The following is a 15,816-nucleotide window of genomic DNA, read 5'->3' on the forward strand; positions in this document are numbered from 1 at the left end:
TAGGAGATCTCAGGCAAGACACTTATCTCTCTGGGCCTATGTCTCCCTTCTGGAAAATAAGGATGTCGTATTGGGTAATCTTGAAAGTCCATTCCAGAGACAGATAGATAGATGATTGACAGATGATAGATATATAATGAGAGCACATTTTTATTGGGAAAATAACAATAATTAAGTATGGCTTAATCATTTAGTTCTACTGAAAAATTATGTCCTAGGCCCAGGTTATTTTAATAACTGTCCTTATTGAAAATAAAAACACAACATGCCAAAACTTATGAGATGCATTAAAGTCGTATTAAGATGGAAGTTTACTGTGCTACACACTTATGTTAAAAACGAAGAAAAGATCTCAAATCATCAACCTAACTTTATGCTTCAAGGAACTAGGGGGAAAAAAGCAAGCTAAACCCAAAATTAGCAGATGAAAGGATATAATAAAGACTAGAACAGAAATAAACAAAATAGAGAAAATAAAAATAGGAAAAAATCAATGAAATTTAGTTTTTTTGAAAAGATCAAAAAAACTCCAATAACGAAAACTAGAAATAAAAGAGGAGACATTATAATTGATGTCACAGAAATAAAAGTTATCATTAGAGACTACTATGAATAACTATACACTAACAAACTGGGAAATCTAGGAGAAATGGATAAATTCTTAGAAATATACAATCCATCAAGACTTAATCATGAAGACATAAAAAATCTGAACAGACCTGTAACTAGTAAGGAGACCAAATCAATAGTCAAAAACTTCTAAACACAGAAAAGCCAGATGGCTTCACTGGGGAATTCTACCATACATTTAAAGAAGAATTAACACAAATCCTTCTTAAACTTTCAAAAAAACTGAAGAGGAAATACTTCCAAACTCATTTAGTAAGGCCAGCATTATCTTGATACCAAGACCAGACAAAAACTACAAGAAAGCTACAGACCGATATTCCTGATGAATACTGATGTAAAAATCCTTAACAAAATACTAACATACCAAATTAGCATATTAACAGAATTATATGCCATGACCAAGTGGGATTTATTCCTGTAATGCAAAGATGGTTCAACATATGAAAATTAATCTCTATAATAAACCACATTAATATAATGAAAGGCAAAAATCACATGATCATTTCAATTAAAGCAAAAAACATTTGACAAAATTCAACACTCTTTCATGATAAAAACACAAAACTAGAGGTGGAAAAAAAAAAACTACCTCAACATAAATACCAAACCCTCAGCTAACATCATACACAATGGTAAAAAACTGAGTTTTTTGGACATCTAGGTGTCTCAGTCAGTTAAGTGTCTGACTTCTGGTTTTGGCTCAGGTCATGATCTCAGGGTCATGAGATCAAGCCCCATGTCGGGCTCTGCGCTCAGCACAGAGTCTGCTTTGGATTCTCTACCTTTCTCTCCCCCTGCCCCTCCCCCCACATGCACACACACGCTTTCTCTCTCTCTCTTCCTCTCTAAAATAAATAAATAAATCTTAAAAAAAAAAAAAACTGAGAGTTTTTCCTCTAAGATCAGAAGCAAGGCAACAATGCCTACTCTCACCACTTTTATTCAATATAGTTGAAGTTGTAGCCAGAGTAATTAGGCAAGAAAAATAAAAGGCATCCAAATTGGAAAAGAAGTAAAAATATCTGTGTTCACAGACAGCATGATTTTACATACAGAAAACCCTAAAGATTCCATAGAAAAACTTATAACTAATAAGTGAATTCAGCAAAGTTGCAGGACACAACATCAATCCACAAAAATCAGCTGTGTTTCTATACACCAAAAGTGAATAATCTGAAAAGAAAATTAGGAAAATGATCCCATTTACAATAGCATCAAAAATAATAAAATACTTAGGAATAAACTTAACAAAGGAGGCAAAAGACTTGTACACTGAAAACTACAAAATATTCCTGAAGGAAATTAAAGAAAACACAAATAAATGGAAAGATATGTCATATTCATGGTTTAGAAGACTTAATATGGTTAAAATATCCATACTATACAAAGTGATCTATAGACTCAATGCAATCCCTATCAAAATCCCAGTGGCATATTTTTGCAGAAATAGAAAACCATCCTAAAATTGATATGGAATCTCAAAGAATTCCAAAGAGCCAAATAATCATGAGAAAGAAAAAACAAAGCTAGAGGCCTCATACTTCCTGATTTTCAAATATATTTCAAATACATTACAAAGCTACAATAAACAAAACAGTATGATACTGGCATAAAGACAGATATATGGGGCAGAATAGAGAGCCTAGAAGTAAATCCTCATGTGTAAGGCCAAATGGTCTTTGATAAGGGTGCCAAGACTACATAATGGGGAAAGGACACTCTCTTCAACAAATGGTGCTGGAAAAACTGGATATCCACATTCAAAAAAAAGAAGATGAACTTTTAGCTTACACAATATACAAAAATTAACTCAAAGTGGATTAAAGACCTAAATGCTACACCTGAAACCACAAAACTCCTAGAAAAAAAAAAAAAAAAAATAGGGTAAATGCTTCATGACATTAGATTTAGAAATGATTCCTTGGATATTACACCAAAAGCACAGGCAACAAAAGCAAAAATAGACAAATGGGACTACATCAAACTGAAAAACTTCTATGCAGCAAAGGAAACAATCAACAGAGTTAAAGGCAACCTATGGAATAGGAGCATATATTTACAAATATATATCTGCTAGAGAGATAATATCCACAATATATAAAGAACCTCTGGAACTCAACAACAAAAATAACCCAATTAAAAAATGGACAAAGGACTTGAGTAGACATTTCTCCAAAGAAGATCTACAAATGACCTACAAAGATATGAAAAGACATTCAACATCACTAATCATCAGGTAAATATAAATCAAAACCATAATGAGTTATCACCTTATACCCATTATGATGGCCATTATAAAATAATAATAATAATAATAACAAGTAGTGTTGGCAAGGATGTGGAGAAATTGGGACTCATGTCTGTTATTTTGCACTGTTGGTAGAATGTAAAATGGTGCAGCCCTATGGAAAACAGCACAGTAGTTCCTTAAAAAAAATTGCAAATAGACTTACCAAACAAAGGAAATCCTATTATATACTACAATATGGATACACCTTGAGGACATTATGCTACATGAAATAAACCAGTTTCAAAAAGACAAAGACTGCATGATTCCACTTATAAGAGATATTTAAAGTAGCCAAACTCTTAGAATGGAAGTTGCCGGAGGCTGGGGGCAGCCAAGAAAGGTGAGCTGTCATTCAATGAGTATAGAGTTTCGGTTTCACAAGATGAAAAAGTTCTAGAGATCTTTTGCATAACTGTGTGGTTACAGTTAATACTATCGTACTGCATACCTTAAAATAATTAAGAGGATAAATTTTATGTTATCTGCTTTTTTACCACAATAAAAATCAATAAATATATGGTCCTTATTCATCTTCCTACCTCCCACGGCCATCCACTTCATAATAAAGAAAGAGCTATCTTAGCCAATGGCTTTGCCAATAAGGCTTGTTTTTAACGAGGAGAAGTGAGATGAGAAAGAAACAATGACAATAAATACACACAAGAGTTGCCTGTGTTACTCTCTGTCTCCCTTCCCAGCTAACCAAATCTGCAGGCTGCAAATGGGACCCAACAGGGTCAGACACTGAGATAAAGGGATTTTTCCCGTTCATTATTTCTAGCTCTTTATAGTCTTGATTACTAGAACTATACCTAGGGAAACAATAAAAAATAATGATTTATTGAATAATTATGTGCCAGCCACTATGCTGAGCCATTTATACATATAATTGTATTTAATATTCAAAGGTTTTTAGAGATAGGTTAAGTTACTAGCCAAAAGTCACACAGTAATAAATGGCAGAGCAAGGATTTGCACCCAGGCCTGCCTGATTCCTGGGCTGGTGCTTTTAACCACAGGGGAGAGAACTCTTTGTTGCCACAATATGGCCACTACGTGGCTAGATCATCCTGCTTGCTGGATATGGGGAGAATTCAAGAGGCAGAGCACAAATGTAGTCCTTCCTTACCTGCCTATTGCATTTCCTGGTACCCCTACTGCAAATACGAACTACTATTATCACTACTACTTACTAGTGCTACCACTAGTTACTGAGCATTAGGTTTTATTAGATACCGTGCTAGGCTTCCGTAAGAATTATCGTCCCATTTTATAGGTGAGGCAAGTTAAAATTCAGAGAAGCCAATCATTTGCCTCAGGTCACATTAGCTTATAAGGTGAAGACAAAGTTAGAGCCCAACACTGTCTGACTCAATGCAAAATATGTTATTAAAGATTTGGATGTTAGAATTAAGAACACATTAATTAAATTGACATATGACACTAACTTGTGCGTGGCCCCTAACTCATTCAAAGTGGAAAAAAAAAAAAAAGAGTGGATAATGTTCAGTAGAAATAAGACAAGACACTATGATATGACCTGGCAAAAGTGAGTGGGTCAGTGCCAAGTTCAAGAGTGTTTCGTCTCGGCAATTGGGGAGGTGCCTTACGTAAGCCAATGTTCAATCCAAATTAAAATGAAAATGAAAATAGGCAGGAACATCCAGAGGGGTGTCTCCTTTTGCCCCAAGAAGCTTTTCTAGGCAACATAGCATAGTTGCTAAAAGTGCCAAACATACATTAAAAAATCTATAAATATTAGATATGATTATTTCCTACGTCAAAATAGTAAGTTAAACCAAATGATTCATCTGTAATTAAATAAATCAAATGGGGAAACTGCCAACTATCCACATCCTGTTAGGTGATATAAACAAAAAATAGCATGTTAAGATGTTGAAGATTTTTCTTATTCAGTTTGATGCTCATGGGGACATAAGTGGGGTTATGCTCTCTTTCAAGAAATCCACAGATGTGCTTTGTAGAAGGTGATGTATCTACAAAGAGTTTTTTCTTTTTTAACTGAATAATAATTTCACAACAGTTTCCAGTCTAGGAAAATCTCATCTACCTAACCTGTAACAACCTTATTTCCCATATATTTCCCACCTCCCCCTAAAGGATACAGGTACTATTGGTAGGACTCAAACAGGCTCTTGTCTTCCCAGTTCCATACTGTTTTCATAATGTTCCAATCCTAGAATGATCTTTCCCTGTCTCTACTTGTTGAATGTATTAATATAACTCTTAAATATCCCTCTTCTATAACTCCTTTTCAAATATACTCAAGAAAATATAAGCAGCTCAGGGCTTCCATTTTTTAATAATTGTGGAATATTCATATAAGAAGTTCATAAAATAAAGGGACGCCTGGGTGGCTCAGTCGGTTAAGCGGCTGCCTTCGGCTCAGGTCATGATCCCAGGGTCCTGGGATCGAGTCCCACATCGGGCTCCTTGCTCGGCGGGGAGCCTGCTTCTCCCTCTGCCTGCCTCTCCCCCTGCTTGTGTTCTGTCTCTCTGACAAATAAATAAATAAAATCTTTAAAAAAAAAAAGAAGTTCATAAAATATTTATGTATTCGCTCTTCCAAATATTCCTTCTTCCAAATAATTCTAGAGCAAACACTCCTATAACTACCACCCAGAATAAAAAATAACCTATTACAACTATCCCAAAAGACCCATGTGCCCTTCCTTTGTTACAACCCTCTCTCTTACCAACAGAAGAAACCACCAGCCCTACTGAGTATTATAATCATTTTCTTCTTTTATTTTATAATTTTCACCTAATGACATATCCTTAAGTAGTATGGTGTAGTTTTATAACATTACATAAATAGAATCATAGCACATGTATTATTTCACATTTTGCTTCTTTTACTCTGTATCAGACGTGTGAGATTTAGCCATGATGTTGGGTACAGCTGTGATTCATTTACCTCAATTGCTCTATACTGTTCCATTCTGTGAATGTACCTCAATTTATTTATCTACATTGGAATATAGATAAGACTTTTGGGTCAATTTCAGTTTGGAGCTATTTTGCCATGTCAACTGTTGCCCAAGACCTGGAAAAATAACGCATGTTTTCTGTAAGATTTTTAACCTCTATGTGGTATTCACAGGGGATATATGTATGTATGTGTATATATAAACATATATATCCTGCCTATGAATTTCAAACTTATCCTCTATATATTTCAAACTTAATACATAAAGTCAAACTACTTTTCCAAATTGGGCCAATTTCACTCTCACAAGCAGTAGAGTTCCTCTTAATCTATGTTCTCACAAACACTTGGTATTAATTTGTACAAATATTTCAGCCAATCAGTGGAATATACCATGGCAACTGTTAATGGTTTTAATTTGTATTCCTCTGCTTCCTAATGAGGTTGACATCTTTTCGTATGTTTATCGGCCATTTAGATATCCCCTTCTGGAAGGGCCTTTTAAAGCCTTTTTACTAACCCATTTTACTAGAGAGTTGTCAACTTTATTCTTATTAATTTATACAAGAATATTCATTTCTTTATAAATTATGAACACTTTATATAGATACAGAGATACTATATTTTGTATATTCTGGATATATATTCCTTTTCTTAATCTTTTCTTCTCTTAAAAAGATTTATTTATTTATTTATTGAGAGAGCGAGCACACGAGTGGGAGGGGCAGAGGGAGAGGGAGAGAGAATCTCAAGCAGACTTCACGCTAAGCACAGAGCCTGACGCGAGGCTCGGTCCCAGGACCCTGAGATCAGGACCTGAGCCGAAACCAAGAGTTGGATGCTTAACTGACTGCACCACCAGGCACCCCTGGATATATATTTCTTTAAAAAATCTAAATCAGGGGCGCCTGGGTGGCTCAGTCGGTTAAGCGGCTGCCTTCGGCTCAGGTCATGATCCCAGGGTCCTGGGATCGAGCCCCGCATTGGGCTCCCTGCTCAGCGGGGAGCCTGCTTCTCCCTCTCCCACTCCCCCTGCTTGTGTTCCCTCTCTCGCTGTCTCTCTCTCTCTCTGTCAAATAAATAAATAAAAATCTTTAAAAAAATAAATAAATAAATAAATAAATAAATAAATAAAAAATCTAAATCAGTAGGGCATGTGATGTGATGAACACTGGGGGTTAATACGCAACTGATGAATCACTGAACACCACACCTGAAACTCATGGTATGCTATATGTTGGCTAATTGAATTTAAATTTTTTTTAAAAGTCTAAATCAGTGCTGTACAGTATGGTAGCCAGTAGGCACATGTGGCTATTGAGCACTTGAAATACAGCTAATGAAGGTAAAGAATTGCTTGGTAAATTTAATTTAATCTAACCTAATTTAATTTAATTTAAGTAGCCACATGTGGCTACTGGCTACCATATTGAACAGCACAATCAATCCTGAATATGAGTCTTTTGTCAGCTATATATCTTATAAATGTATCTACCCACTCTCTGTCTTTTTGTTATCTTTATGATATAACGATATAAAAACTGCAAATGTAATGTAGTTAAACGTATCAAACTTGCTTTTTATTATTAGAAATATTTTGCTTTATATAAAAAAAATTTTTCCTACTCCAAGTTCAGGAGATATTCTTCTAGCTGCTATAAGGTCTATAGTTTTACCTCTCACATTTACATCTCAAATCCACATAGAATTGGTTTTTGTATGTGCTAAGAAGTGAGGAACCTTTTACATTTTTTTTATACAGATGCCCAGTATGCCCAGCATTAATAATTAAAAAGTCCATCTTTTCTCCATCAATCTGCCATGCTGAGTTTTGGTACTGAGAATATGTAAGCCTCATTTTAAAAACCTTAACAAAACACCAAACCAAAACAAACAAACAAAACTAGGGACTGTCATCTCTTTTTATATTCTCTGGAAGAGTTTATGTAAGAGTAAAAGTTTTCTTCCTTTAATGGTTGACAAACTTGCCAATGAAGTTCTCTGAGCCTGGCATTTTCCTTTTAGGAAGATTTCTTTTACTACCAATTAAATGTATTAAAGATTATCGTAATTCTTAGATTGTCTACTCACTTGTGAATCAGTATTGGTGAGTTCTATTTTCTAATAATTTTTCTATTCAACTACATTTTCAAAACCATCAGCATACAGTTTTTATAATAATTTATCTTTTTATTTTATGTAGCCTTTCTAATGTTATCCTCTTTTTCATTCCATAGAGTGATTACATGTGCCTTTTATCATTCTTTCGTGACCAGTCTTGCAGGACATTTTAAGCGTGTAAGATTTTTTTTTTCCAAAAAGACTTCAGATTTTGTGAATATGTTTATTATCAATTTCTTTCATTTATACTGTTATCTTGAGTCCTTCCTTCTGTCCACAGTCTTCTAGGTTATCTTATTTCCCTTTACCTAACTTCATGAGACAAATGTCTATTAATTTTCAGCCTTTTGAAAAATATAAGCTCTAAAGACCATAAATTTTTCTCTAAAGACTGTTTTATCTGCATCCTACATATACTAATTTGTTATTGTTCAAATCAAAATAGTTTCTGAACTTCTATGATGATTTCTCCTTTAACACGTAAGTTATTTATCCCAAATATATCAGATTTTCTGGTTATCCTTTTGCTACTTACTTCTAGCTTAATATTTACACAGCGATCAGAAAGAATAAGGTCTTCTGACCTCGATTTCACTCCTTTGAAATTCAATGAGATGTGATTTAAGTTCTAGTAAATGATCAATTTCTTAAATGTTTCATATATGCTTAAAAAACGGTTTGTATTCTGCACCCTTTTACTGCACATATCTGTTATGTCAAGTTTGTTGATCATATTGGTCAAATCTTGTATATCTATATTGGTAACACTTGGCTTGTTTTATCTGTGACTGAGGGAAGTATTTTTTTAAATCTATCATAATTATGAATGTTTTTATTTTTCCTTCAGCAACTTAATTGTTAATTATATCATATATTTTGAGGTCATGTTACTAGGTTCATATAATCTAAAAATTTTAGATCTTCCTAGTACACTAAAATTTTTATCACTGAAGTGACTCGTCTATTAATATCTTATATTAATACAGCCAAATCAGCATTCTTTTGGTTAATATTGCATGGCATATATTTTTCCAACCTTTTATATTTAGTTTTTCAGTGTCCTTATGTTTTAGATATGTTGCTTGTAACATATCATTAACAGCATATCATTAGATTTTTTAAAATCCAATCTGAGAATTATTTATTTAAGTAGAGCATTTTTAGTTTCTGTAATTAATGGGCTTAAATTGGTTATCTTGTGTTTTCTATTTGCACTGCCTGTCATGTGTTTTTTTTTTCATTCTCTCTTTCTTTTCCTTCTTTTGGATGACTGAATATTTTTCTCCCTTCTATTTCCCACCTACTAATTGTAAGTTATACTCAGTTGCTACTGTTTTAATGTTTATAGTTGAAACTAAAACATGTCTATTTAATTTACCAAACTTTAAAGTTAAAATTTGTACCCTTTTCTCAGAAAATAGAAGAAATGTCTTAAGACAGTTTAGTCCCATTAACCTCCACACCTAATTTATACATTTTTGTAATGTACTTTTCCCATTTTTAATTTTATCGGTATTATTCGTTTATTTTTGTTATAAGTGGTTAATACTCATTTAGATTCAATATTTGTTCATCGTGCATCTCAGACCTTTCATCTTAAGCTCGTGTTCCTTCTGCTTAAAATACAACCTTCAGAATGTCCTTGAAGTGTTGAGACTAAAATTCAAGCTTTTATTTTCCTTAATTTTTGAACTTTTACCTCATTCTTTTTTTTCTTTTACTTCATTCTTAAAGGATATTTTTACTGATATGAAATTCTAAAGTACTAGTTACTTTCTTTCAGCACATAAAGTTTCTACTATCTTCTGGATTCTGCAGTTGCTCTTGAGAAGTCAGGAGTTAGCCTGCTGATCATTTCTTTATACTAATCTGTCATTTTTATGACTTCTTTTAAAATATTTTTTATGTAGTTGATTTTTTGCTGTAATATTATGATATATTTTAAGGCAGAAATCATCTGGAAATCTAAAGTAAAAATACATTTATTTGTGTTTCTTAGTATTCATTATAACTCTTGAATCTGGACATTTGATCTTTTCTTCTTCTAAATCTAATTTATAATGTAGATAAATATAAATATAGATAAATATAGCTACTTTAAGGTCATGTTTTCAGGTATATTCAAATTTAAAAAACTGTTACATAACTCTGGTAAAATAAAAATTTTACCCTTATGATATGATCATGGGATCTAGGTGTGTGATCTATGATCAATGGCATTATTTCTTCAAATATATTGCTTCTACCTATTTTCTCTCACTACTCCTAGAACTCTGATCATATGCAGAGAAGGTCTTTACCTTCTCACTTCTCACTCTACTCTCCATGTATTTTAACCTCTTTTCTACATTTTCTTTTTTCAAGGAGGACTCGCTGGAGAGGGTCTCTCCCTGGCTGCCTTCTGGATAATTCTTCTGATTTATCTTCTATTCCACTAATTCTCTCTTCAGTTGTATATAAATCTGCTGCTAAATCAATCATATGGTTCTTACTTCCAGTTATTTTATTTTTTGCTCCTAGAAGTTCTAGTTGGTGCTTTTTTCCCCCCCAAGTAAAAATGGTCTCTACTTTTAAAAAGTGAGTGGTTGAGCTCACAAGTCAATCACACAAGTGCTTTCCTGCAAGATAAACATGTTACTTCAGACAGCTTTATGCATACGACCCACTTCATCACAGAAAATAGTTTAAAAGCACACATATTCAGGGGTAGAGAGCTAACATCAATAACAGTTTAATACTTCATCAAGGAAACTGAGTATGACTACAGTATTTTTTTATCGTGAGTACACAGTGGTGACTAATATAAAACTACTAGTACAGCTGGTACCACTGTCTTGATTCATACTGAGCCACCAGCACTTTACCCACCACTGCTTTTGCATCCTCAGTGCAAATACCAACACGGTGAAAAAGGCAAATAGTATCTTTGTATTATTATGACAGTCTCCCAAACCCACAAGAGAGTCTCGGGGGAACCCCAGAAGATTGAAGACTACACTTTGAAAACCGCTGCCCTAAGGCAATGCTTCAATTTTTAAAAAAATATACACTGATACATAACATCTATGTATTTATTTGCATACACACATAAACTGTGAGTCAGTCTGTACTGAAATCCCAGATCTACCACTTGCTAGCTGTGTGACCTTCAGTGAATTACTGAAGCTCTGTGAGCCTCTGTTTCCTCAACTATCAAATAAGAGTAACAGGGTGCCTGGGTGGCTCAATCAATTGAGCATCCAACTGTTGGTTTCGGCTCAGGTCATGATCTCAGGGTCATGCAATCAAGCCCCACATGGGACTCCACTCTCAGCATGGAGTCTGCTTGAGATTCTCTCTCTCCCTCTCCCTGTGCCCCTCCCCCCACTCACCCACATGCAAGCACGTTCTCTCTCTCAAATAAAAAAATACATAAATCTTTTTAAATATTTTAAAAAGAAAATAAAACAATAATAATAATAGTGCTTGTTTCACAGACATTAAAAGATTTATGTAGTGCATTTAGCACAAAGCCTTACAAATATTAATAGCTCAATAAAAACTGTTAACATGAACAGTTACTTTTTAAGTTTTTTAAACTAATTAAACTATGAAGGTATGTTTTCAGAATAAAATGTTACAATAGCCTCTCAACAATTTTCTAAATTTAGAACCAAGAATACCTGGCCCAGTTTATAATCTTAAGTAGCTTGCCATTGTGCAATTTTCATTACTGATTATACTTTCATTCATGTTTTGATAGCACAGTTTTCAATACTGTACCTATTTAATGTAAGCATATTGCCTGATTTATGAACAGGTTAGGTAGTTAGTTCCTGGTTGACATTGTCTAATGTCACTTAGGCTTTCTGAACCAATTATATTGGATGACTACCCATGATAGCCCAGAAATTGTAGATATTGATAAATAATATCCAATGTATCCCTGAGATGACTATGTACTTTCAGAAACACAGGTCTAGACAAAGTCTGAACAGTAACAGAACTATCTAAAGATCTAGTTTCAGGGGGAAAATCTACTGGTGAGGCAGCCCCTGGATCTGATGTTGGGTTCACTAGTACTGACTTGTGCGCTGGGATGCAGCAGTAATACCTGAGTGCACTATTCTTTAGTCCCCTCAAATATGAGCTGAGGTCTACCCTGTTCAAAATATTTGCAGTTGCTGGTTTTGAACCTGATATCTCTCCAACAAAGATCAGCTCGTGGTCATCCTCACCCTCATCCTCAACCTCTTAGTTTCTTCTGCTATGGTTCCAGCTCTTCTTCACATTCCATACACAGTTCTGACATTTTTGAATAAGTTTTTGGCTGGAAAGGGTTGTGGCCCATCAATTTGCAGATCTGGGTTTCTGCAAACTGTCACCTAAGTACGTGTGACTCCAGGCAAGGCATTAAGTTATACCTGTTTTCCTTCCTTTTCTCCCCTTAATCTGTCTTGTATTGGTTTAATTTGCAGGTACTAAGAGCTGAACCCGGAGCAGAGCTGATCCCTGAGGAGGAGAAGAAGGTGGAGGAGGAGAAAGACGTGCAGGAAAACCCGCTGAAAATCGGCGAGGACAGTGGCAGGTCGCTGAGCGGTAGGTAAGGCGGGGTTCCTGTGGAACCTCCTGCGGAGGCTGGGGGTCAGCCTCCCTGGCTCGGGGCTCCCTTCCTTCCCCGCAATGTGGGAGGCACACGCAGGTCTGCACTGTGAGGCACACCCTGGATGGCTGCAAGGCCGACTCCCGCCAGCAGCGGGGTCCCCGCCCAGCTGGGCGTGCCTGCCTGGGGGTGCCCAACTGCTCCCCTCCAGCCCCGGGCAGTAGCCCCTAAATCTCTGGTTGGGTTTTTTTTTGTTTTTTTTTAACAAATCTTCTAGAATATAGTCTACACTTTTCTAGTTCCCAGAGATATTTTTAAGCTTACCTTTTATTTCTTTAAATACCATAAAGATAGTTATCTGTAATATATGTCTGATGATTCCAAAGTCTGGAGTGTTTGCCGATCTGTCTCTGCACTCTGGTGTTTCTTCTGCTTCGTGTTGGTTTTGTTGTGTGCTAGTTATCTCTGAGGGTACTGCTCACTACCCTTGAAAATGGAAAGGGGAGGTAGGTCCCATAGTCTAGGATGAAGGTGTCTTCCTCCAAAGAAGTTTGCATTTGCTTCTGCCGGGTGCCTAAGACTACCAGGAACCCAGAACAACCTCAAACTAAATTCCCTGCTAGAGGGTTCTGGATCATCCATTTATGCAAATACAGGCTGTAAGTACTCTGATGGTCTGAGCCTGCTGTCCTTAACAACTTCTCAGAGACAGGTTTTCTTTCACTTCCCCACCTCCAGCCCCCTTCTGCTCAGTCTTGAGGAGACCGCTCTCTCTGTGCGCTTGCTTGGGGATGTGATGCGGGCATTTGTAGCTCAGAGATCCCAGCACAATATGGGAGGGTTTCCCTAGGCTCCCCATTTGGACCACATTCCAAGTTTTGTTTTCTGCCCTTTCCTCCCAGGCCATCAAAACTGCTTCTCAGTTTTGAGGATCAGCAAATTGCAGGGGATAAACAGAGCTCCCAGTGCTTTTCCCGGCCTTGGACTTCAGCCTCCCAATTCTTTATTCTCTTTTAGCAATTCAGTGCTTTTAAGACATCCTTTTTATCCAGTATTTTAATTTGTTTTTAGCCAGAGGGTCAGACTAATTAGCCGGATTGCCATATTCCTGGAGAAGAAATGGCATTTCTCTGTCCTTTAAACATTCCAGCTTGTGCCTGGCCTCCTAACTACAAACAACTCCACAGGCACTCCAGGCCTTACCTCCTGTCCTTCAGTATCGAAATTTAAAGTCCAAGCCCACTGAAGGGCAAAGCTTTACCACCCTTCCATCTACTCCCACTTCTTTATTATACAGCTTTGCTACAATCAATCAATTTCAAGAACAACATTTTGAGTTTCAGGAGCAACAGGTTGTGAAGAGAGACAATCACCCATTTGATGATATAGAGATGAGTGGTCATATTCTACAAAATGTGTGGTCTTTTCGCATGGTCTGTTGTAGGTGGTGTATGTGTGCTTGTGAGTGTGTGTGTGAGTGTGCACGTGCCTACACGCGCACAAGAGGAGGAAATGGGTGTATTCAGGATTTATTCTAGTAGAAGCAATTCCAGTTTTGCTGTCTATAGGGCTTTATGACTTCTGTGAATAGGCATGATGACAATGACTTCCTTGTCTGGAAAATCACAATAAACTGTTCTAAAAATGTCATCGTCGCAATGTGTATACAACCCAAAAGCCAGTCCCATGGTGAATAGGATTAATTTATATCATAATAATTTGTAATTTTAAATAATTCACATCTTCTATGTATAATTTAGACACTATGTGCATGACTCTTACTGAGAATAATGTTTGCAATAGATCTATCTCTGTGAAGATACAGCGTACCCTGTTTCTTGGCCATTCGTTATCTATGTAAATTACTTAATATCTTTAGTTCAGAGGCTTCATTTGTAAATCAAAGGACACAGACGTGAAGTTGTGTAAGACTCCTTCCAGTCTCACATTTCTTCCAAAGGTTTATTTGTAATACGGAAAGCCATTTAGAAATAAGCTTTTTGCATTAACTAGTTACATGCAACCATACGAAAGAATCTCACAGATAAGATAGGAAGCAAAAGCCACCAGACACAAGAGTACATACATACTGCTGGATTGCCTTTATATGAAGTTCAAGAACAAGCAAAACTTACTTAAGGCTGACAGAAGTCTGAGTAGACTTGGAAAGGGCATGAGGGAACTCTCTGGCTTGTTGGAAATGGTTTCTATCTTTATCTGGAGGGTGGCTGCCCAGATGTATACATATGTAAAAATTCACCCAACTGTGAACTTGATACGGTTCACTTTATCGTGTGTACGTTACGCTTCGATTTTTTTAAAGTGCATAAACAAGAACTCAAGAAATATTTAAAAATGATCCTTTATCATCTCATTATCTCAATGTTTCTTAAAATTCAGGATAAAGTAATTCACCTTTTTAAAAAAAAAAGTAAATGGCAGGGGCGCGTGGGTGGCTCAGTAGGTTAAGGGTCTGCCTTTGGCTCAGGTCATGATCCCAGGGTCCTGGGATCGAGCCCCACATCAGGCTCCCTGTTCAGCGGAGAGCCTGCTTCTCCCTCTCCCTCTCCCTCTGCCTGCCACTCGGCCTACCTGTGCTCTCTCTCTCTCTACCTCTCTGTCAAATAAATAAGTTAAAATCTTAAAAAAAAAAAAAAGTAAATGGCATTTTACTTATTACTGCCCATGAATGCCTTACTTGGAAATGCATACAGTATATTTTAAAATCTTTTTTTTTGTTATTTTATATTCTATTTAACGTTAGAGGTCATAATTCTTTTACTTCAGAGTAAAAATAAACAGAAAAAAATGAACGAGGTTTTCTCTTCATTAGGCATAATCTTAAAACTTCACTTCTTTATTTTAAAAAAAATCTTAATTCAACTTTCACCAAGTCAAAATGGCATCCTCATCCATTCTACCCATTCTCCAGTTCTTTAGAATTCATAACACTGTATACTTTACTTTTCCTAAACCTCACAGCAATATCTATGCCATTTAAATTACTCTGGAAGGTATGTAGTTCTCTATCAATTTCCCTCAGCCAAGGAAAACAAAAGAAAACCACACATAAATATGCCAAAGAATTCCAAATTTGAAAAAAAAGAAAGTTATGATGTTCAGTGGTCATAGGAAACGCTGGAAACTGTTGTTAGACCCAGGTACTATTTTGAGATAGCCCAGCCCGTTCATAATTGCCAGTACTATAAGCACTCACTGTGCATCATGATAAAGAGCATTTAA

At 35.9% G+C, this 15,816-nt stretch overlaps 1 protein-coding gene and 1 pseudogene across 2 annotated transcripts in view; both read right to left on the reverse strand.

The window, feature by feature from the left end:
* The window catches only part of GRIN2B (glutamate ionotropic receptor NMDA type subunit 2B), a 409,231-nt gene that overhangs the window by 317,394 nt on the left and 76,021 nt on the right, over positions 1-15,816 (reverse strand). The gene's annotated exons all lie outside the window — the stretch shown is intronic.
* Positions 11,497-15,014, reverse strand: LOC116624153 (annotated as a pseudogene).

This window comes from Phoca vitulina, unplaced genomic scaffold, assembly GCF_004348235.1.
Source record: "Phoca vitulina isolate PV1807 unplaced genomic scaffold, GSC_HSeal_1.0 scaffold64, whole genome shotgun sequence".
Classification (NCBI taxonomy): Eukaryota; Metazoa; Chordata; class Mammalia; order Carnivora; family Phocidae; genus Phoca; species Phoca vitulina.